The sequence below is a fragment of the Ovis aries genome, chromosome 2 (genome assembly GCF_016772045.2).
Source record: "Ovis aries strain OAR_USU_Benz2616 breed Rambouillet chromosome 2, ARS-UI_Ramb_v3.0, whole genome shotgun sequence".
Taxonomy (NCBI): Eukaryota; Metazoa; Chordata; class Mammalia; order Artiodactyla; family Bovidae; genus Ovis; species Ovis aries.
In genome coordinates, this window is record NC_056055.1 from 145,659,470 (window position 1) to 145,682,031 (window position 22,562).

A 22,562-nucleotide genomic window follows, 5' to 3' on the forward strand; every position below is an offset into this window, starting at 1 on the left:
GCTCAGGTATGTCTGCTGCTGATTCCTATGTCCCTGTCTAAATAAAAATGTGTCTGTCCTCACAGTTTATCCATAATTTTCCCTTAAGGGAAGTGATCAAACAGATAATATTTTAGAATTACCTTTAAACTTCTGCTTATTTCTTTCAAGCGCTTGACGTATAAGTCTATGCTGGCTTGAATGAATTATAGACTTTTTCCATCTCCTTCTCAAGAGCAAAAATAAACTTCCATAAATTATTTCAAGTAATCATACACCTAAGCATAGACAAAAAAGTCCTCAGTAGTCCTTATGGTACCTCAAAACAAGAAACTATTTGGTACCATTACAATGGAGGGTCTGGGTCTCTTCATTGATCCTGAAATGCCTTCTGGAAAGTGGATGTTTCTCCTTTGTTTTTTTTGTGCTTGTTATTTGTTTTGTTTTTATTTTTGTTTGTGCCAGGCAGTATGCGGGATCTTAGTTCCTTGTCCAGGGATAGAACCGGTGACACCTGCAGTGGAAGTTCGGAGGCTTCACCACTGGACCACCAGGAAATCCTCCTTTGTTTTCAAATAGAGAGACAAAACATTAGTACTGCCAGGAATCTTAAATCATTCATTAGCTACTTCATGTTTCCAAATGATTCTGTAGACAAATAGACATGTTATTACCTCAGATCCCTATATTGTTCCTTATTCTTTAACTGTGGTATTGGAGAAGACTCTTGACAGTCCCTTGGACAGCAAGGAGATCCAACCAGTCCATCCTAAAGGAAATCAATCCTGAATATTCGTTGCAAGGACAGATGCTGAAGCTGAAACTCCAACTTTGGCCACCTGATGCAAAGAACTGACTCATTTGAAAGGACCCTGATGCTGGGAAAGATTAAAAGCGGAAGGAGAATGGGACAACAGAGGATGAGATGGTTGATGGCTTCACCGACTCAATGGACATGAATTTAAGTAAACTGTGGGAGTTGGTAATGGACAGGGAGGCCTGGCATGCTGCAGTCCATAGGGTCACAAAGAGTCAGACACGACTGAGTGACTGAACTGAGTATTTTACCTACAGTAAACCATGGCATCCCTAAGACTCCAGATGCCTAAACTGGAACCAGACTTGTAGGACCTTCATGTCTCCTTTTCCCTGAACCCTGGCTGATCCTACTAAGTCCTGCTAGGTCTGTGCAGATTCAGAAAGCCATTCAAAAGAGATGAAAAAATCACTTCTGAGATACAACCACAGTTTCATGAAATTCCAAAAGAAAAAAACAACTGAACAGGAAATATCCCAGAATACTTACTAAGAGAGCAAAATGTTTAAATTGTGTTTCTAGAAGATTCTATCATTTGTTCTTAACCCTTATCAGAATTTGGTTTTTAGAGGACAGTACATGGGAAGGGCAGTGAATCCCCCTAGCAGAAGTGTCTGTCCAAGCATACTCTTTCCCTGTAGGTATGAGAGTATCCAACAAATGAAAAATCCTCCCCAACTCAGTGATGGGACAGAGAAAGGAAACTGGGTCAGAACTAGTGAATGCCTCTTAGGGTCTCAGATGAAAATACTAATTCTTACTGATAAATGCATATTGAGAACCTTTAGTATAGAAATTGTGGATACATTAGGTTGAAAATAGTGGTACAAGCATTCCTTGTCCATAAATATCTACTAAATTATGCTCTCTAAAATCTACATTCATCATCCTAATATTATATAGGCCGTCTAAATAACAAGTAATATCTTAAGCCAAATCAGTTAGAAAATTCATGAAGTTAAGACCTTTTAGGGTCAAGATCGTCATTTTTTATTGGAAGAAATTCACTTTTAGCAGATATCTAAACCCATAAAAATATTTGTGAACCAAAGATCACTGCTGAGAACTACAATATTAATTATATTTGAAAGACCTCTTCCATCATTTAAGTTTATTGTTACAATCCTGAAATACAAATTTTCAGATTTCTGTTCAGCCATATAAGCAGACTTCTATTAATTTGTTCAGTTTTATTTCCAAACTGCAGGCCTTAGTTGATATGTTATCTTTAGTAGTGACAGATATACTATTCCATCCTTGAGGCTATGTTCAAGATGTTTCTCAGGTCTGAAAACAAAATGTCTGTAGTAATTTTTTTTTTAGCTCAGTAAGACTTCTTTTCTTCCTTTCTATTACTTTCTCTGTCTCTATCTCTGTCTCTCTTCTACCCCTATCTCTCAACACCATCATGAGTGCTAATTTATGTGGTGATTCTACAATTCTAATGCTACTTTATAATTCACAAACTATTTGACACTTTACATTCTTAAAATCTGTCTCCAAAAACACTGCAGCCTAGTTATGACATTTTCTCTGCTTCTGCTTTTATAGAACTATGTGTGCCTGTGTGCTAAGATGCTTCAGTTTGTCTGACTCTTTGCAACTGTATGGACTGTAGACTGCCAGACTCCTCTGTCCATGGGATTCTCCAGGCAAGAATACTGGAGTGAGTTGCCATGCCCTCCTCCAGGGGATCTTCCCAATCCAGGAATCGAAACTAAGTCTTATGTCTCTTGCATTGGCAGGCAGATTCTTTACCACTAGTGCCACTTGGGAAGCCCCTTATAACTATATACTTTTATTTACAATTCTTAGAGTAGGATGTATGAGTTTTGCACTGATCAATAAAATAATGCTTAAGACATTTTTATTTAGGCCTAAAATAATGCTGAAGACATTTCCTTAAGAAATAATGGAAACAGATGAATCCTATTTTTTTCTGGACTAAGATATGGGCCTTGGATATTGCTAAGACCAGTGGAAAATGTTAGAAATATCATGCTTTTTAATAACCTATTAGCATGGGCTGAAAGGAGGCTGGAGAGTTGCATCATTGTTTCTTATGCTACTTCTCCCGCAGAGTATGTTAAAAACAGAACAACCTTTCCTGGGTCTGAGATGGTTTTGGTATATCCTTTCAACAGGCGTGGAATGGGCCACGTGATCTCTTGAGTTCTCCTCTAAATGTCTGACTCCCTAATTCATGGTCAGAATATCAGAGAGCCAAATTTATTCCTGTTTTAAGGAGGGGATTCTTCTTTTATAAGGGCGGCCTCCTTTTATTTCACCTAGATGTTATTTAAGCTGCATTAACTTGTTTGTATCAAGCTGGACTGAATTTCTGTGGTATTAAAGAGAAAAAAGTGCTCTTCCAACAGATACAAATGTTTTCCAGATCTACTGGTGGTAATTGACATAATTCATTTTAATGAGTTAGAAGTATTTGAAGAGCTTTCAGTGGAAACATGTGGAGCCGCTCTATAAATTCCTAGGCTTTTAGAACCCTCTCTGTCTCCAGTGTTTCTGCATTTGCCGTATCCAGTAAACTGATAAACAAAAATGATTTACTGTAAAATAGTTATAAGTAAAGAAATGTCCTCTGAGGATACAATAATTGTTTTCATTTTCCTTTCCCCAGTGCCAGTGGTATAATAAAATGCTAATAGATGCAAATTATGCATGATCTTTAATGCATACTAAAGAGAGACCATTTAGAAATCAGGTACCTTTTGTTGATGAGTAAGCAGGGGAATACGGTTGCCTTTTTAAGCCCTTGTACAAACCAGGAAGGTTTCTTCCTGGATTGTCTGCTTGTGCAGGCCCATCTCCAGACTGATAGAGTTAGACATTCCAGAGGAGGGGTGGAGACAGGATGAGGGAGGAGAACCGGCAAACAAAAACATCTTTGACTCCAAGTGATTCCATAAGGATATCTTGGAAAGGAAAACAAACATTGCCCCAACAGGACAGCCACTGTGACTTAAAGAAGAGAAAATTGAAATACATGAAAAATCAATGAGGTAATAATTAAACTGTGGGGCACAGCATACAGCACCTTTCATGCATTTGGTAATAGAGGCAGGGAACTGAAGTCATCCGTAGTTAAAAGGGAGCAAAGAACAGCTGTCATCTTGAAGCTAATTTCATGATGAGACACTAAAAAAACACATACCTGCTACAATATAGTGGGATATTTATAGGAGGTTAAAGATACAAATTACAGTCCAGGAGCCTATACATTCCTGATTACCCAGCATTCTTAAATCAGTCCTCCTCAGTCTCACACCTGGGGTCTCAGCTGCAGCATAGCTGTCATTTACGCTACCCATGGCCCACGATTGATGACAGTCATTCGCTGATGAAGCTGTATACATCATTTCTGTCCGAGCTGCACTGGCCAGATGGACCCTGACCATCCATCGCCTGTCAGGGACGCATCTGTTCACACGGCTGCTAGGGGTACTAACAAGTCATTGGCTTTCCAAAAGGACAGTGTCAGCTGGGTAGGCCACAACATTAAAACTGGTGTTCCTGTGTTTTTCTTTCTTTTTCTTTTTTTAAATCAAGAAACAGAAGATGGTTTTCCTCTTAAAAGGAAATACATTGCATTGACTTTGTTTTTTTTTTTTTTTAAAGTCATATTAGAGATATCCAAAAGATCAAAAACACTTTATCAACTTCATATTGATAAAGCAAGTTGGTTTTCTTTCTTAAATCTGTTGTTGATGATGTTTTTATAAAATATCATCCATTCTAGATTATGATGTTAAAACGATGGTGAAGGTCTGGGGAGTTTTGTTACTAGTATTTGTTCCTACTGTGAAAAATCAATATGTATGTTGTTTTTTCTGAATCCAAGTTAATGTTGTTACATATTTTACTTCTTTGTATTAAGTAAAACTATCTCCCTGACCTAAAAAAAAGTAATCTATAGAAATTTTTGCAATAAACTTAACCATAAATTGAATCAATAGCAAAATGGGTCAAGTTTGGTAAAGATCACATTTTCATTTTAATTCATTGCCCTTTGAAAATGTTTTTACAAAGGAATTATTTTATCATAAGGATGAAGTGATACCTAGGATTTAATTAGTCCTTGTATGTCAGGAGCCATCTGAGCACCCTCCCTATATTACTTCGTTTATCACATCTCTGTGAAGTTCTTGTTATTCCCATTTTCCAGATCTGGAAACTGAGGAATAAAGAGTTAAAGGATCCACATCTAGTGTTCATGACAGAGCTAGGGTTTATATCCACAGTAGGTCTGACACCAAAGTCCCCATGTTAATTTCCTTTTGCTTTGAGCTTCTAAAACTGATCTTCTAATATGGATCTAAATGATCATTACAGCCAGATATCCTCACAGTTTTTCTAAATTGTTATGTCTGTTATAAAAAGGAAATTATGTTGCCTTGGCAAACCCTTAATGAGAGATTTTAAACTAAGTAAGAATGAGAACATGAGTCAAAATCAGACAATTAACTGGCCTCCTTTTTAAATTAAAGATGGAACTTCTAAAAATGTGCTTTGTTATATAAAGACACATTTCAAAAAATGTTGTAATCAACACCCACACAAGTGTTCTTAAGTGGATGAAATTGTATAATTTACCCAAAATGATGTTAAAGAAAACAGAGCACATGGCATGACCAGTATTCAACAGGTAGGTAAAGTAATGGCAATTGTTAGAATAAATATGAATGTGAAAGAGCATTTATAGAGATCCTTAAAGCACAATTTATTTATATGCACATGTCTCAAATACAGCCTCCAGCTCTTTACTACTTCAGTTTCCTGATTTAGAAAATGAAAAAAAAATGCATTTTTTCTTATCAATGAAAATTATATTTTATAGATTTGGGTGAAAACTTACTGTAAAAGAAAAGAATCTAATTTTACTAGATAAAAAACTGATAAAGAGATGGAGGACATTTTCAAGGTCATAGAAGAGACATTTCTATATTGGCAATGTGAGACACATTGTTGAAAAATATGAGTGACTATAAACCTCATTTTGGCTGTCGGCTTTGGCAGCAGCAAGAGATCTGTGGGGAAATTTCTTCATAACTCTCCATTTTGGCTTCATAAATTGGCAAATCACATGATTTTTCTTGCTATGGAGGCCTTAACCTGCAATTAATTTACTTTGTACTTTTTGTTACAATTTTCCTTCATGTAGATTTAAGGTAAAACTGAAATAAAACTAAATTTCTTTATGTCTTCTTCTGTTTTAAGTCATAAGTAAATACATTATTACAAAGAAAGTTTTCACAAATATGTATAGTAAGCCAGTATATACTGATGGCCATGATGCGTGGGTCCTCCTAGTTCAAAGACAAATGCTCCAGAATTGAAAGGGATTTTCGATCCCTATGAAAGAAAAGGAGTATATACAAGAACTTTAAGCAAGCTCAAATGTTGTTTAATAAATTCTAAATACAAAGTGTAAAGTCTGAGGATGAGATTTGCTTTCAGATGGAATTATCAAAAAACTTTATTCAGGATGCAGTATTTGGAATGAGTCTTGACTAATTTATTTAGAAACTTTAACTTATGTTAGACAAAACGTGGTATTTCGTGCAGAGAGAAGAGTTCCTAAAGGTAGAAGAGCAAAGGTCAGACGTCAAAGGTTGAAAGAGGCAACAGTGAATGGACTAATGTTTTTATCAGTTGAATATTACTTAGTTGTGGCCCACGGGCTTAGGTGCTCCAAGGCATGTGGGAGCTTAGTTCCCTGACCAGGGATCAAACCCACATCCCTTGCATTGCAAGGCAGATTTTTAACTACTAGACCACCAGGGAAGTCATAATAACTACTTTTTTAATGTTTCCTAAATGTGTGATTGAATGAATGAATGAGTAAAAATTAGTTAAAATTATCAAAGTTCTTGAGTATGAGTTAGGATTTATAATACTATCACTTAAAAAAACCTTTATTGTGGTAGATAGAATACTACTTCTTTAAAAAATGTCTGCATCCTAAATCCTATTCCCTAGAATATATGAATACGTACATGGTGAAAGAGATTTTACAAATGGGACTAAAGGTAGAGATCTTGAGGGCTTTCCCAGGTGGCACTAGTGGTAAAATACCCACCTGTCAAAGCAGGAAACTTAAGAGATGTGGGTTCGATCCCTGGATTGGGTAGATCTCCTGGAAGAAGGCACAGCAACCCACTTCAATATTCTTGCCTGGAGGATTTCATGGACAGAGGAACCTGGTAGGCTACCATCCATTGGGTCACAAGAGTTGGACACGACTGAAGCAATGCAGCATGCATGCGTGTTATTTGGGCATGGTTATTTGTACTTTCCAGATGGCTCAGAGGGTAAAGAATCTGCCTGGAATGCAGGAGACACAAGAGATGCAGGTTCGATCCCTAGGGTAGCGAAGAGTCGGACATGACTGAAGCGACTGAACACAGCACAGAGATCTTGACATGGGGAGATTACCTTGGCTTAGCCAGGTGGACCAAGCCTAATCCGTGCATCCTTTAATGTATTTCCACGCTGTGGTCAGAGGGAGATGTGACTCTACAAAGCATGAGAGAGATGACCCTGCTAGCTTTGAAGGCGGAGTAAAGGATACCACAAGCCAAAAATATAAGCCTCTAAAAAAACTTAAAAATAGGAAAAATTAAAAAAAAAAAAGTTTTCCCCGAGACCTCCAGAAAGGAACGCAGCCCGCCAGCACTTACTTTTTAGCTTTCTGTGACCCATATCAGACTTCTGACCTACAGATAATAAATGGATGTTGTTTTAAGCCACTATATTTGTGGTAATATGTTAAAGTAGATATATCTAGTTTATGTTGTGCAGGCATACCACAGTTTATGGGTCTACCGGGGTATTTCCAAGCTTGTCTTGCCACCTCGGAAGTCAATTTGGAATATACATCTAAAATTTGGTAACAACGTCCCCCAGGAAAAAAGAAGTCTGTTTTTGAAGTGTTTATGTTTGTGATTAAATGAAGTAGCATACTAGAATGATTGAGTTAAAGTGTGTACATCTCAATAGTGAAATTAATAGAGAAATACTGGTAGTTTTCATCATCGGCCAAGATCTAGTTTGATTGTTCTTTGTAATTTGCAACCTAATTTGATTTAATTAACTAAGTTTCTTAAGCAACAGAAGAAACTTGAGAGATAAAAATCAGCAGAATTGTTGAGTTACATATTGTGGAATTGTGTCTGTTCCATCTTGGGTATTCCGTGGTGGTGGCTAGCACAATTCTTTGACCACAGTACAATCAATAACTATTGTTTAATTTGAGTGGTAAGTTCTGTAAACATGGTTTTAAAAATTGAGTGTCCCATCCCATTATCCATCCATTCAGAATAAATGGCTATTCAATGTGCCAGATTTCTGCTTGCATTTGGCTGACTTAAGATATATTAAGTATTATTTGTGATGTAGCCTGAAAGAAGTAGGTAGAAGGTCAAAAATTTATCTGGTAGTTTAGGCAAAACATCTAGTCATTCCAAAGTGAATTTAAGAAATGTTTGCTTATCCTGATTTATTTTCTGTAAACATTAAGGAAAATTTGCATTGACAAAAACTAATAAAGAATTTTGTGCTTACGTCACTTTTCATATGTGTATCTGTAGCATGTCTAGGATACTGAGTAAGCAGGTGGGGAAATAGCAGATTGAATTTTTAACTTGAAGGGATTGATAGCAACATTGCATCTAAACGAAGTACTGCCTGTGAACTTTCTGGCCAGTGGCCTTGTCACGTCCACATAGAGCCAGGCGGGTTGCAAACCTCCCTTTGGCTTCATTTGCTGGACATAGAGAGTTTTGTTTGTCGGGTTTCCATTTCGCTTCCAAGTTCATACTGAAGGAATTTCTTTTTTAACTTTGCAATCACACAGGATCCAATTCCACCATCCAATTATCTGTCTTTTCACCTCTGAATTGCCACAGAGCTGCTCAGAGGAAGAAAGTGAGATCAAGTCAAACAAGGAAAATATTGTGCCTGGAGGTGCTGGTTAGGGTGGCAGAGCTTTCTGCGGCTCAGAGGTGCAGCCGGAGCCTCGTGGAGAAGTGTGCGGGCCGGGGTGGACCTGGTGGGTTTGGATTAATCTGACTCAGAAAAATAGACTCCAAATCAATCACCAAAGACCTATTAAAATACTAAGCTAACTGCATTTCCTTCTGTATTTGTGAACCTGGGATTGGACACACGTTTCACTTAGCTGTGATATGAGGGAGGCGGTCTTTTAATTTCTGTTTGCTTCTCTTAAACAAAGCCCACGACAGTCAGCAGAGTCTCAAATGTGAAGAATGACCAGACAAAAGCAGTGGTAACTTTCTCATTGTGTGCTGCTGCTGCTGCTAAGTCGCTTCAGTCGTGTCCGACTCTGTGCGACCCCATAGACGGCAGCCCACCAGGCTCCCCAGTCCCTGGGATTCTCCAGGCAAAATCACTGGAGTGGGTTGCCATTTCCTTCTCCAAAGCATGAAAGTGAAAAGTGAAAGTAAAGTCACTCAGTCGTGTCTGATTCTTTGTGACCCCATAGGCTGCAGCCCACCAGGCTCCTCCGTCCATGGGATTTTCCAGGCCAGAGTACAGGAGTGGGGTGCCATTGTGCGGCAAGTACTAAATCCAGACTCTGATCCCTTCCCCCATGGAATGGTTCCTTTCCAGTTATTTTTCATGTTCCTGAGGCTTAAAAAAAAAAAAACTAAGTTTTCTTTTTTCTGCTTAGAATAAGAAACTTTCATGACTTGAAACCACTCACTTCTTTCAGCCCTGACACAGATTTCTGTGCTAACTGGTTTACAAATCTGTTCATCTCTTTAAACTCACCTGAAGATCACAAGATGTAGAGGCAAACAGACATGAGATTGTTGTTCATTCTTCAGGTACCTGCTGTGTAACGTGAACCAGATGTAGGGGCTTCCTGTGACTATTTCCTTAACTGTCCTTCACCAACTCCTGGAGTTCGCTCAAACTCATGTCCTTTGAGTCAGTGATGCCATCTAGCCATCTCATCCGATACCAGCCCCTTCTCATTTTGTCTTCAATCTTTCCCAGCATCAAAGTGTTTTCTAAGGAGTTGGCTCTTCGTATCACATGGCCAAAGGATTGAAGCTTCAGCTTCAGCATCAGTCTTTCCAATGAATATTCAGGTTTAATTTCCTTTAGGATTGATCTCCTTGCAGTCCAAGGGACTCTCAAGAGTCTTCTCCAAAACCACAGTTCAACAGCATCAATTCTTTGGTGCTCAGCCTTCTTTATGGTCCAACTCTCACATCCGTCCATGACCACTGGAAAAACCATAGCTTTGACTAGACAGACATTTGTTGGCAAAGTAATGCTTCTGCTTTGTAATATGCTGTCTAGATTTGTCATAGCTTTTCTTTCAAGGAACGAGCAAATTTTAATTTCATGGCTGCAGTCACCATCTGCAGTGATCTTGGAGACCAAGAAAATAAAGTCTGTCACTGTTTTCCATTTTTCCCTCTTTGCCATGAAGTGATTGGACCAGATGCCATGGTTTTAGTTTTTGAATGTTGAGCTTTAAGCCAGCTTTTTCACTCCCCTCTTTCACCTTCATCAAGAGGCTCTTTAGTTCCTCTTTGTTTTCTGCCATTAGGGTGGTGTCATCTGCATATCTGAGGTTGTTGTTGACTTTTCTCCTATGCTCATGTGTTCATTCTGCAAATTAGTCTTGTCCAGTCACTAGAGATAGAAACATGAATATTGCCTGTCCTCAAGGAGTTTCAGCCTGCTAGATACAAACTGTGAATTCAAAAGTTGTGACTGTAATAAAGTGTGGAGGGCAGCTAGGGGAGACTAGCTCCCGAGCTCTGTGAGGTGCCAGTACCTGACTCCACTACGGCCCATGGCGGGAGGCAGGATTAAGGGAAAAATATAAAGCACCAACACCCTAACAGGTAATCAATAAAGGTTCCTTCCTGGTCCAGAGGATACTCTTAATTAGTTGGCACTGTACTTTTATTTCCTTTTATGATGTTTCTCAAATGGATTTTTAATATTTCTATGTCCCTTATTTTAAGATCCTGGCAAAATGAGACTGCAGGTATCACTTTTCTTATTAAATATTTTACTTCAGTGCCTAAGAAGTTAAGCTCTGGCCTCCGACTTCCTTGCTTAAAATGCCACTTGTGCCACCACGGGCCATTTGACCTTGAGCAACTTGCTGAACTCTCTGTGTCTGAGTTTCTATTTTCAGCAAATGCAAATAATAAATTTGCCTACTTCACAAGATCATGGCTGGCTGGAAAGAGAAGTGTGAAGCACTTAGCCAGCCAGAAGTATTAATTGTTTTTCTCCTTATTATTCTTTACTCTCTTGTCTTCCTGAGAGTATGATATAAGAAACACTGAGAGACCAAAAGGTCACTTCGGGGTTATTGGTGGCGTGTTCTGCTTTTGTTATCTTGCGGCTGTGAGGAAAGCAAAGTGCCCTTCATAGATCATGTTCTGGGATTAGTTGAGAAGGTATGGAGGCTGGGGGTGTACAGCAGAGTCAGGTCTGCCTGCTATACCCACAAGAAATTAAGCATGCAGTATCTTTGAATGAGAAAGATCCTTTCCTATGCTATGAATTCTTAAAACCTGGACTTAACTTTAGTTAAGTTACAATGCCTAGCATGCTCCCAGGAACCTGCGAAGACCTTGAGCAATTCCACATAGACGTTTCATCACAGGTATTTAATAATTTTGGTGAGTGAATGAATGATTGAATTGAAGATGGTTATCATCAAAGCACCACCACTTGAGGCTGGCAGCTCCTAAGACAGCTCTGCTGCTGCTGCTGCTGTCCCTTCAGTCGTGTCTGACTCTGTGCGACCCCAGAGACGGCAGCCCACCAGCCTCCCCTGTCCCTGGGATTGTCCAGGCAAAAAAAACTGGAGTGGGTTGCCATTTCCTTCTCCAATAAAACAGCTCAGTAAGTCTTAAAAAAAAAAAAACTCTGTTAAAAACGTAAGTATTTCTCAGGAACGAGAATCCTATGGAAAGTTTTCCAGGCATGTTACCCGGCCAAGAGACATGAAATAAAAATCACACTGATGAGGGAAGAAGAAGAGACACAAGACAAATGGAACAAGGTATAGAGGAATACACACTCTTAAATCCGAAAAATCCTTGTTTATATCTCGGCTCCATCCTGTTGCAGGTATCTTGACAAGATACAAAAAATCTGATACTCCATTGCCTCATTGTAAAGTGGAGGCTTTAAATCTGCCTGAGGACATAGTAAGAATCAAAACAAGCTTGCCAAGTGGTAGTGTTACAATGAGGGTTAAGGCCTTGGCCTCCAGACGGGATCCTCTTAATTTAAATCCCAGCTCTGTCATTTAATAACTGTAGGCATATTGGTTTCACCTCTCTAAGTCTCAGTTTCCTTGTCTATAAAACAAGGACAATAGTTAGGGTTGCTATGAGGATTAAATGGGTTAATACATGTTGAAGTGCTTAAAGGAATATCTAGCACAGGGCAGGGCTGATATACATTTGCTATTTTTTCTTAATATTTATTTATTTTTTTTTTAATTTGGCTGTGTAAGGTCTTACTGCAAGGAGATCCAACCAATCCATTCTGAAGGAGATCAGCCCTGGGATTTCTTTTGGAAGGAATGATGCTAAAGCTGAAACTCCAGTACTTTGGCCACCTCATGCGAAGAGTTGACTCATTAGAAAAGACTCTGATGCTGGGAGGGATTGGGGGCAGGAGGAGAAGGGGACGACAGAGGATGAGATGGCTGGATGGCATCACGGACTCGATGGACGTGAGTCTGAGTGAACTCTGGGAGTTGGTGATGGACAGGGAGGCCTGGCGTGCTGCGATTCATGGGGTTGCGAAGAGTCAGACACGACTGAGGGACTGAACTGAACTGAAGGAATTAGTTGTGGCATGTGGGATCTAACTCCCCGACCAGAGATGAAACCTAAGGCCCCAGCATTGAGAGCTCAGAGTCATAGCCACTGGATCACCAGGGGAGTCCCTACATTTGCCATTTTTTAAAGCAATTTAATATGCTATAAGTATTTCCTTTTATATTCAAACTGGACTGCATCTTTCTTGGTTCTCAAGTGAAAATAAGTTTCCTAGAGAAAAAAAGTCCATTACTCTTGAGTTTTCAGTCTACTATGTCTACATAAGTTCAGTGACAGGGATCTGTTATTAGTTACCAGTGTCTATAATAATCACTATCATTTGAATTTGACTTTGGACCATATTTCCATCTTGTTTTTTTGTGCAATAAATTTTATGAAATCTAGTGCTAAAATTATTTTTAAATGAACCCCAAAAATGCTTTTTAAGAAATCCAACACCCAGATTGACACGATGAATACTGTAAGCTACATATGAGGGTGAGGCATAGGGTAGGAATAGGAGTAGGGAAAAATACTTTAGGAAACCACAAAAACACTGTCTACTTTGGTCCAAACATTAGATTACAGAGTGTGAAACATGTTGACTCCTATCGCATTTACTACTCTCACCTACATTTTGTCATTGACATTTTTGTTTTTCCAACCAGTTCCCAACTCTGATATCACTATGTGTCTTAATAGAAGTGTTTTAGGTGGAGAATGCATAAGCACAATGGGATAAGTCATCAAGGGAAATTTCAGGCATTTTGAAGGCTGATGCTATTCAGTAGATTGCAATTCATTGCCCTTTGTTATAATCTGTTCTGTTGATGTGAGAAACTAGCCATCCGGCATTAAAGTGTTCACTTTGGGATGTAAAAGGAGTAGAGAAACCCATCTGTTGAGCCCCTGGTGTGTTTAGAAATCTACTGTGTGTGTGTGTGTGTGCTTGTTAGTTGCTCAGTCATGCCTGACTCTTTGTGACACCATGGACTGTAGCTCGCCAGGCTCCTCTGCCCATGGCGATTCTCCAGGCAAGAATACTTGAGTGTGTTACCATGCCCTCCTCCAGGGGATCTTCCCAACCCAGGGATTGAACCCAGGTCTCTCACATTGCAGGCAGATTCTTTACCATCTGAGCCACTAGGGAAGCCCAGGATTCTACTAAGTTCTTCAAATATATTATCACATTTAATCACATAAAATCCTGTATGGTATGAATTAAATTTTCAATTTTCCAGAAAAAAAGGAAATTGAGACTCAGCAATATCAGTAACATATACAAGATTACACATAATTATAAGCCAGAAAACAAATAAGTTGTGATAACTAATTGCTTGAATTATAGAGATGATTATGAAGAATATAATTATATTCAAGGTTCAAGGTAAAATTGTTCAACTTTTGTGGTGGGTTGGAGCAGAAGCAGGGGACAGCTTTCCCCAAAGAAAGTTTTTTGATGCTACTAATGAAAGCAGTTTGTTGGCTTACATCATATATATTCTTGGCTCAAATATTGTTTATTGTATTTTACAATATAAGAACAATGAGCATCAAAATTTTCACTGTTCATCTATTTTTGTCATGTTTTATAATTGGCTATTATTATTATTATGGCCATGCTGTGCAACTTGTAGAATCTTAGTTCCCCAATCAGGGATTGTAACCCCCCGGCTGTGAAGCAAGGAGTTGTAACCACTGGACAGCCAGGGAAGTCCCTTATGTTTATAATTATAAGGTGAGCACTCTTCATACAGTTCCATTTCCTGTTTCCAAAATGGGCTTAAGGGGACATTATGGGGACAATCGATTAACTTTGAGCAAGGTCTATAAATTCACTAAATATTGCATCAGTGTTAATTCTCTAAGTTTTATAATTGTGCTATGGATAACTAAGACATTTCTCTTGATAATTTCAATTTTTCAATTTTTCAATTTGAAATACCTAAGGTTTATTTAGAAACTAGAAAATAGTAGACAGAATTTTATAAATCCTTTATTCAGTTTCCCCTAATGATAACATTTACCTAAATAATGCATATTTTTTACAATTATTTTTCTGTAAACAGAAAATCAACATAGATTTAATAGTATTAACTAATCCATAAACTATAATCAGAGTTCACCAACTGTCCCTTTTAAGTTCTGTTTGTAGTCTGGATTACAATCTGAGATTCCATATACCCTGAGGAGTCATGTCTCCAAATCTGTAGTCTTGTTGAGAAACTCAACAACACACTTATGGCAGAAAGTGAAGAACTAAAGAGCTTCCTGATGAAAGTGAAAGAGGAGAGTAAAAAAGTTGGCTTAAAACTCAACATTCAGAAAACTAAGATCATGGCATCTGGTCCCATCACTTCCTGGCAAATAGGTGGGGAAACAATGGAAAGAGTGAGAGACTTTAATTTGGGGGGATCCAAAATCACTGCAGATGGTAACTGCAGCCATGAAATTAAAAGACGCTTGCTCCTTGGAAGAAAAGCTATGATCAATCTAGGCAGCATATTAAAAAGCAGAGATATTACTTTGCCAACAAAGGTCTGTCTAATCAAAGCTATGCTTTTTCCAGTGATCATGTATGGATGTGAGAGTTGGACTATAAAGAAAGCTGAGTCCTGAAGAACTGATGCTTTTGAACTGTGGTGTTGGAGGAGACTCTTGAGAGTCCCTTGGACTTCAAGGAGATTCAACCAAGCTATCCTAAAAGAAATAAGCCCCGAATATTCATTTGAAGGACTGATGCTGAAGCTGAAACTCCAATACTTTGGCCACCTGATGCTAAGAACTGACTCCTTGGAAAAGACCCTGATGTTGGGAAAGATTGAAGGCAGAAGGAGAAGAGGATGACAGAGGATGAGATGGTTGGATGGCATCACCGAATCGATGGATAAGTCTGAGTAAACTCTGGTAGTTGGTGATGGACAAGGAAGCCTGGCATGCTGCAGTCCATGGGGTCGCAAATAGACACGACTGAGCGACTGAACTGAACTGAGTAACTCGTGATGCTGAAGAGGCCTGGCCAGTTAATGTGAAGTTTATCCCTTATTTTGGATTCTTCAAGTGTCTTTTCATAACTAGATTGAAGTTAACGCATTTTTGTGGGAATAACAGACAAGTGATATGGTGCCCTTCTTACTGTACCATATGAAAAAGTGCATGAATATCAGTATTAGTCACTGTAGCAGTTGCTAACTCTGGTCACTTGCTAAGGTGATGTCTGTCAGGTTTCTCCAATGAAAAGTCTTCATTTTTTTTATCTAGAGTTAAGATGAATTCAAGGTTAAGGTCCTAGTAGTCCAGACTGCCAAGTCTGCCCAAGACTTCTGACACCAACTCCTGTGAGTTTATCAAACAGCAAAGTCTGAGGGAACAGTTCCCACAAAACTGCCCTCACATCAGACCAGCTGGTCATAAACATAGGTGTTCCTGAGAACACCTTCAGGTTAAATAGTTTACTAGAAAGACGCCCAGAACTCACTGAAAGCTATTACACTTGTGGGTTATTCTAGACAAAGGAAAGAAATTAGAACCAGCAAAGCAGAGTCCAGAAAAGTTTAAACATACAGCAGGAAAATGTGACTCCCTTAGCACTGAAGTGTGACAACACAGAGTACTGCCAACCACTGATGCTTTTTGAAGCTTCAGAGCCCAGAGTTTTAACTGACGCTTTATTAAATAGGACTGATTGGTTGAATCATTGAGTACATGGTTGAACTCAGTCCCCTCTCCCCGTCTGATAATCTCATGATTGGTCTTTCTGGCTTTCAGCCCCAACCCTGAATTATCTTCTTGTTAGTGGTTGGCTCTCACCCCAAGTCACTTTGTTAGCATAAACCATCTCGGGGCCCAACATGAATAACAAGCACAGTCTTATTCAAAAAGTTCCAAAAGTTAAGAAGTTACCTGCCAAGAACCAAGACAAAGCCCCTATATTTCTTTAGATTGTGGTAAAAATCTTTATTAATTTTTTTTTGATTCATAAGTGTCTTGTAGAGAGATATTATAGATTCTGTAGTCTCATGTCCAACTGTCTTGTTTCTCATGATATTTCTGCTCACCAATTTAGTATCCACTTATGATTCTTATCTGCAATAATTATTACCATGATGCTTGCCAAATGATGAGGGCTTTTGTTTTAAAAAAAAAAAAAAGAAAATGGAGGATTTATGAGTAAAAAGACATCAGATCTGCAACTTACTTTCAAAATGTAAAAGAAATAATATGCGTATGTTTTGTGTGCTTAATCACTCAATTGTGTCTGACTCTTTTTGTGACCCTGTCGACTATACAGACTGCCAGGCTCCTCTGTCCATAGGATTTCTCAGGAAAGAAGACTGCAGTGGGTTCCCATTTTCTCTTCCAGAGGATCTTCCCAACCCACGGATGGAACCCATGTCTCCTGTATCTCCAGCATTGCAGATGGATTCCTTACTTGTTGGCCAGATATTTTAGAGAGACAAAAAGAAAATAGGAAGTTAAGATTTGCGGAATTTGGGTAAAGGGTCTTAGGAATTGTTTAAACTATTCTAGAACTTTTCTATAATTCTGAAATTACATAAGTGTAAAAATTTTTTAATAACTTTTTGTTTACACCAGTAGTATGTTTGATTGAGAGTATTTATGGGTTGAAACAAAAAATATATGCATTGACTACAAAGATAAATCTTCAAATTATGGCTAATAGTAATAGGTTGTCAAAATTCTTCTAAACTTATCAGAGTGTTTATTCCTAATTATCAAGTAAAAAATACAAGAGTAACAGGGGATTTATGTGCTCGCCCTGTCTATTAAATATTCTCTTAAATTCAATTGTCCTAGGCTTTGTTCAGGGAACTTATATAGTAATTCTAGGGAATAGTGAATGGTTTTGGCTCCAGGGTTTTTAGGAAATGCTCAACTCATGCTTACTAAACATTGTGAAACAAACAAAAAAATATATGCAAACTAAAAATACATATCAAACTAAAATAAAAGTGTGGAGGTTCCATTATCATGATTAATGGATCTATAGTAATGTAGAAGCAATAATGAATAATGATAAAAGTCATCACATATAATAACTGTATTTGCAAATAAATCTCTAATAAAGTGATTAAAATACATTTTGGTGCTATAATAGTAGACTAAGATTTGAAATAAATGCTCTGGAGAAAGAAAAACTGGGTAAAAGAAGGAAGATGTGTGAGAAATCTGTAATTCAGCTCTAATTTGTGAATTTGTTTGGTGGTTGTATTGGGGGTTTGTGATGAGCAATAGCTTTCCTAATGCTAAGCATTAATTTGTTATAACCATGACTACATTTTTTCCCCTGCATCACCAAATTACCTCATGAAAGATGTCGACTTTGAGTAGTGTGGGCTGCCATTTCTGCTGGCAGCCACCAACTGATTATAATCTGCCATTTCACTGGGGACAGTCCAGCAGAGTTTGCCAATGTGCTGGGAGAGATCCAGCAATTCTTTGGATGTAGAATGGCTTTACTTGGAAGAGCTCTGTTGGTCAGGATGGAGCAATTCCCTGAGCTAAGCTCAACAGCCTATGGAAGTGGGTCAAAAGAGTCCTTTCCTGGCTAAGGCTCAGGTGACTTCAGAGTAGCTTTGCTAAGGAGAGTTCAGCAAACCACTGAGAGAAATCCACTGGAAACAGTCTAACAATAAATTAAGGGAAAATTCAATGGCAATATTCCAAAAGCTATAAAAGAAACCCATTAGAAATTACAGGCATTACATGGATCCATAAGGAGAATTCTTGGCAGCCTGGTAAGTACACTAATATCTTTTCCTGTCTTTTTTTTTTTTCATTTGTTGCAAAACATCATTGGAATAGTACAGGAAAACTCAATCAACTTTTAAAATATATACTTTATAAAATTTACACAGTATATTAAAATATGCATACTTATTATCTCCTGGAAGCCTAACAGTGTATATTGCTCAAAGCTAAATAGTATAGACACAATTTTGTTTTATATTTTGTATGAAGATGCATTATTATATATAGCAATATACGTATAGTAATACATTTTTACTAGAAACATTGAAGTTGGGGAGAGGGGTTGAAAAATAATTTAATTTATGAAAAGAAATTTATTTTATGAGTAAAAATCAAAGCAGTTCTTCAGAATTAAAAAAAATAAAGATAAATACCAATTTAGTGTTGAAATGACTTAATTTTGTTTCTCTCTGGGCAAAAACACTATTGATTTTCAATTTAGTATCAATAATGAGGAAAATTCATCCTGAACCCTTATCACTGCCTAAAAAGTCTATTTACTCATTAGCTCTCTATATTAATCAGGGTTGAGTGAATAGAATTTCAGAATTTATAGTACTAATAGATATTTATAAAATTAAATCTCTATCATGTGTAAGTAAAGAGAAGAATTACCAAAAATGACAATTATTTCTTTTGGAAATTTTTTACTTTTTTAATAATACTTTTAACTGTAGATGTACTAACAATATCTGAAAGTTATTGATCTATAGGTAAATAAAATAAGTACTAACCCAGTACTAGTTGTCAGACTAGTATTTTAATAATATAACAAAGTTACAAAAATAGTAGAAAGCATAATCCTTACTTTGGAAAAGCTTGCATTTTAAATATATTTGAATTTCTATATATTTTATTCTTAATCAAATTAAATAAAGAAGTAAACCATCCATACTGTGCACTGAACCCAAAACAGCTATATTTATCATATGTTCTTCTTTAAGTAACTAACAGTAAATGATTACAGTCCAATTGGCCAGAGATATTTTTAAAAGTAAAAAACAGAAATCATTTATAATAACATTTGAAAGAATCAGGAAACTTTACAGTAGAGGAAGAAAATATAAAAATTGGAAAATAAATATTCAAATGGAATAAAATCTTCCATCTACTAGATGTTCTTTTGGTGTCTGTATTTTGTTATAGTATTATGTTATTTGTTTTAGATAATGCACAGTGAAAAGAGTTTAAGTTTTGTAAAGAATAAGACTAAAAAAGACATAAATTCTCTTGCATTTTTGGAGTGAAACTGTTTTAAAAGTAACCAAATGACCTTTCTGATCTTTGGTGTGTAGGACAAGAGATAGGAGCTTATACGTTCCCTGGAATGTTTTGTAGAACACTTTACATTTTGGGACAAGGACACAGTACACTATAATTTGGTTGCTTTCAGGAAAATCTGTTTACCAGTTGAAAATCACGTTATGAGATAATAACAGGGTAAATTTTACAATGCTTGCAAAACACGTATTGATATTTAATCAAGCTATTGTTTAAACAGCTGATCCTTTGAAATTTTATACAAATATTGGATTTTTCTGGTATTATTTTAGACATAGTCAAAGACTCTTCCATATTATTTTTCAAGTAAAGTATCAAAATAGCCTGTGAGGTTTATAATCATTCAGTGCTTAATTTTAAAATGTCAGCACTTGTGCACTGTTGGAATAACCACACTGAATCTGGAGTTTCATGACATTACAAACCAATCATCTCCAGACATCCCCTTTATTCTTTTACCATTATAGAAGATGGACATAAACAGGTCATTATTATAGTATACAATTTGCAAATAAAATATTGCATTATTTTTGTAGTGAAATGTATTTCTGCTTAAATATGTTACTTCATAATCAAGTTTATTTATGAAAAATAGGTAATTAATAATATTCTCTTAGAAGTTCTCTGTTCCTTATTGTCATAAGAATAAGACATAGCTCCATTCTGCATGGGGAGGTTGAATCAATAAGTAACAGCCAAATAATATTTGTTTAGCATCTTATATTTTATAAGACATATTCACATACATTGTCATACTTAATCATTATGTCAAAACTGTGAAATTTTGTTGTTCAGTTGTTCAGAGGTGTCTCAGTCTTTGCAAACCCATGGACTACAGCATGCCAGGCTTCCCTGCCCTTCACTATCTCTCAGAGCTTGCTCAAACTCATGACCATTAGGTGATGATGCCATCCAACCATCTCATCCTCTGCCACTCTGTTCTCCTCCTGCCCTCAATCTTTCCCAGCATCAGTGTATTTTCCAATGAGTCAGCTCTTCGCATCAGGTGGCCGAAGTATTGGAGTTTCAGCTTCAACATCAATCCTTTCAATGAACACCCAGGACTGATCCTTAGGATGGACTGGTTAGATCTCCTTGCAGTCCAAGGGACTCTTAAGAGTCTTCTCCAACACCACAGTTCAAAAGCATCAATTCTTTGGTGCTCAGCTTTCTACATAGTCCAACTCTCACATCCATACATGACCACTGGAAAAACCATAGCCTTGAGTAGATGGGCCTTTGTTGACAAATTAATGTCTCTGCTTTTTAATATTGGAGAAGGCAATGGCACCCCACTCCAGTACTCTTGCCTGGAAAATCCCATGGACGGAGGAGCCTGGTAGGCTGCAGTCTATGGGGTTGCGAACAGTCCGACTTCACTTTTACTTTTCACTTTCATGCATTGGAGAAGGAAATGGCAACCCACTCCACTGTTCTTGCCTGGAGAATCCCTGGGACGGAGGAGCCTGGTGGGCTGCCATCTATGGGGTCACACAGAGTTGGACACGACTGAAGTGACTTAGCAGCAGCAGCAGCAGCTTTTTAATATGCTGTCTAGTTTGGTCATAACTTTCTTCCAAGGAGTAAGTGTCTTAATTTCATGGCTGCAATCACCATCTGCAATGATTTTGGAGCCCAAAAAAATAAAGTCAACCACTGTTTCCACTGTTTCACCAAATTATTGGAGTTTCAGCATCAGCATCAGTCCTTCCAGTGAATATTCAGGGTTGATTTCTTTTAGGATTGACTGGTTTGATTTCCTTGCAATCCAAAGGACTCTAAAAAGTCTTCTCTAGCACCACAGATCGAAAGCATCAGTTTGGGCACTCAACCTTCTTTATGGTCCAACTCTCACATCCATACATGACTACTGGAAAAACCATAGCTTTGACTATCCTGAACTTTGTTGGCAAAGTGATATCTTGGCTTTTTAATATACTGTCTAGTTTTTTCATAGTTTTTTTTCCAAGGAGCAAGCATCATTTAATTTCATGGCTGCAGTTACCATCCTCAGTGATTTTGGAGTTCAAGAAGATAAAATCTGTCACTCTTTCCATTTTTTCCCCATTTGACATGAAGTGATCACACCAGATGCCATGATCTTAGTTTTTTTGAATGTCAAGTTTTAAGTCAGCTTTTTCTCTCCCATCTTTCACCTTCATCAAGAGGGTCTTTAGTTCCTCTTATCTTTCTGCTATTAGGGTGATATTATCTGTATATCTGAGGTTATTTATATTTCTCCCAGCAATCTTGACTTCAGCTTGAACTTCATCCAGCCTGGCATTTCACATGATGTACTCTGCATATAAGTTAAATAAGCAGGGTAACAAGATACAGCCTTGATATATTTCTTCCTAACTCAGAACCAGTTTGTTGTTCCATGTCCACTTCTAAATGTTGCTTCTTGATCTGCATACAGATTTCTCAGGAGGTAGGTAAGGTGGTCTGGTATTCCATCTCTTTAAGAATTATCCAGTTTGTTGTGATCCACACAGTCAAAAGCTTTAGCATAGTCAGTGAAAGAGAAGTAGATGTTTTTCTGGAATTCCCTTGCTTTTCATATGATCCAATGGTGGTGGCAATTTGATCTCTGATTTCTCTGCCTTTTCTAAATCCAACTTGTACATCTGGAAGTTCTTGGTTCACGTACTGTTGAGGCCTAGGTGAAGGATTTTTAGTATTGTCTTCCTAGCACTGATGTGGGCAAGAATCCCTTAGAAGAAATGGAGTAGCCCTCACAGTCAACAAGAGTTCAAAATGAAGTACTTGGGTACAATCTCAAAAACAACAGAGAGATCTCTGTTCATTTCCAAGGCAAACTGTGAAATACTTAAGGAACATAATTTATTCTCACATATAATCAA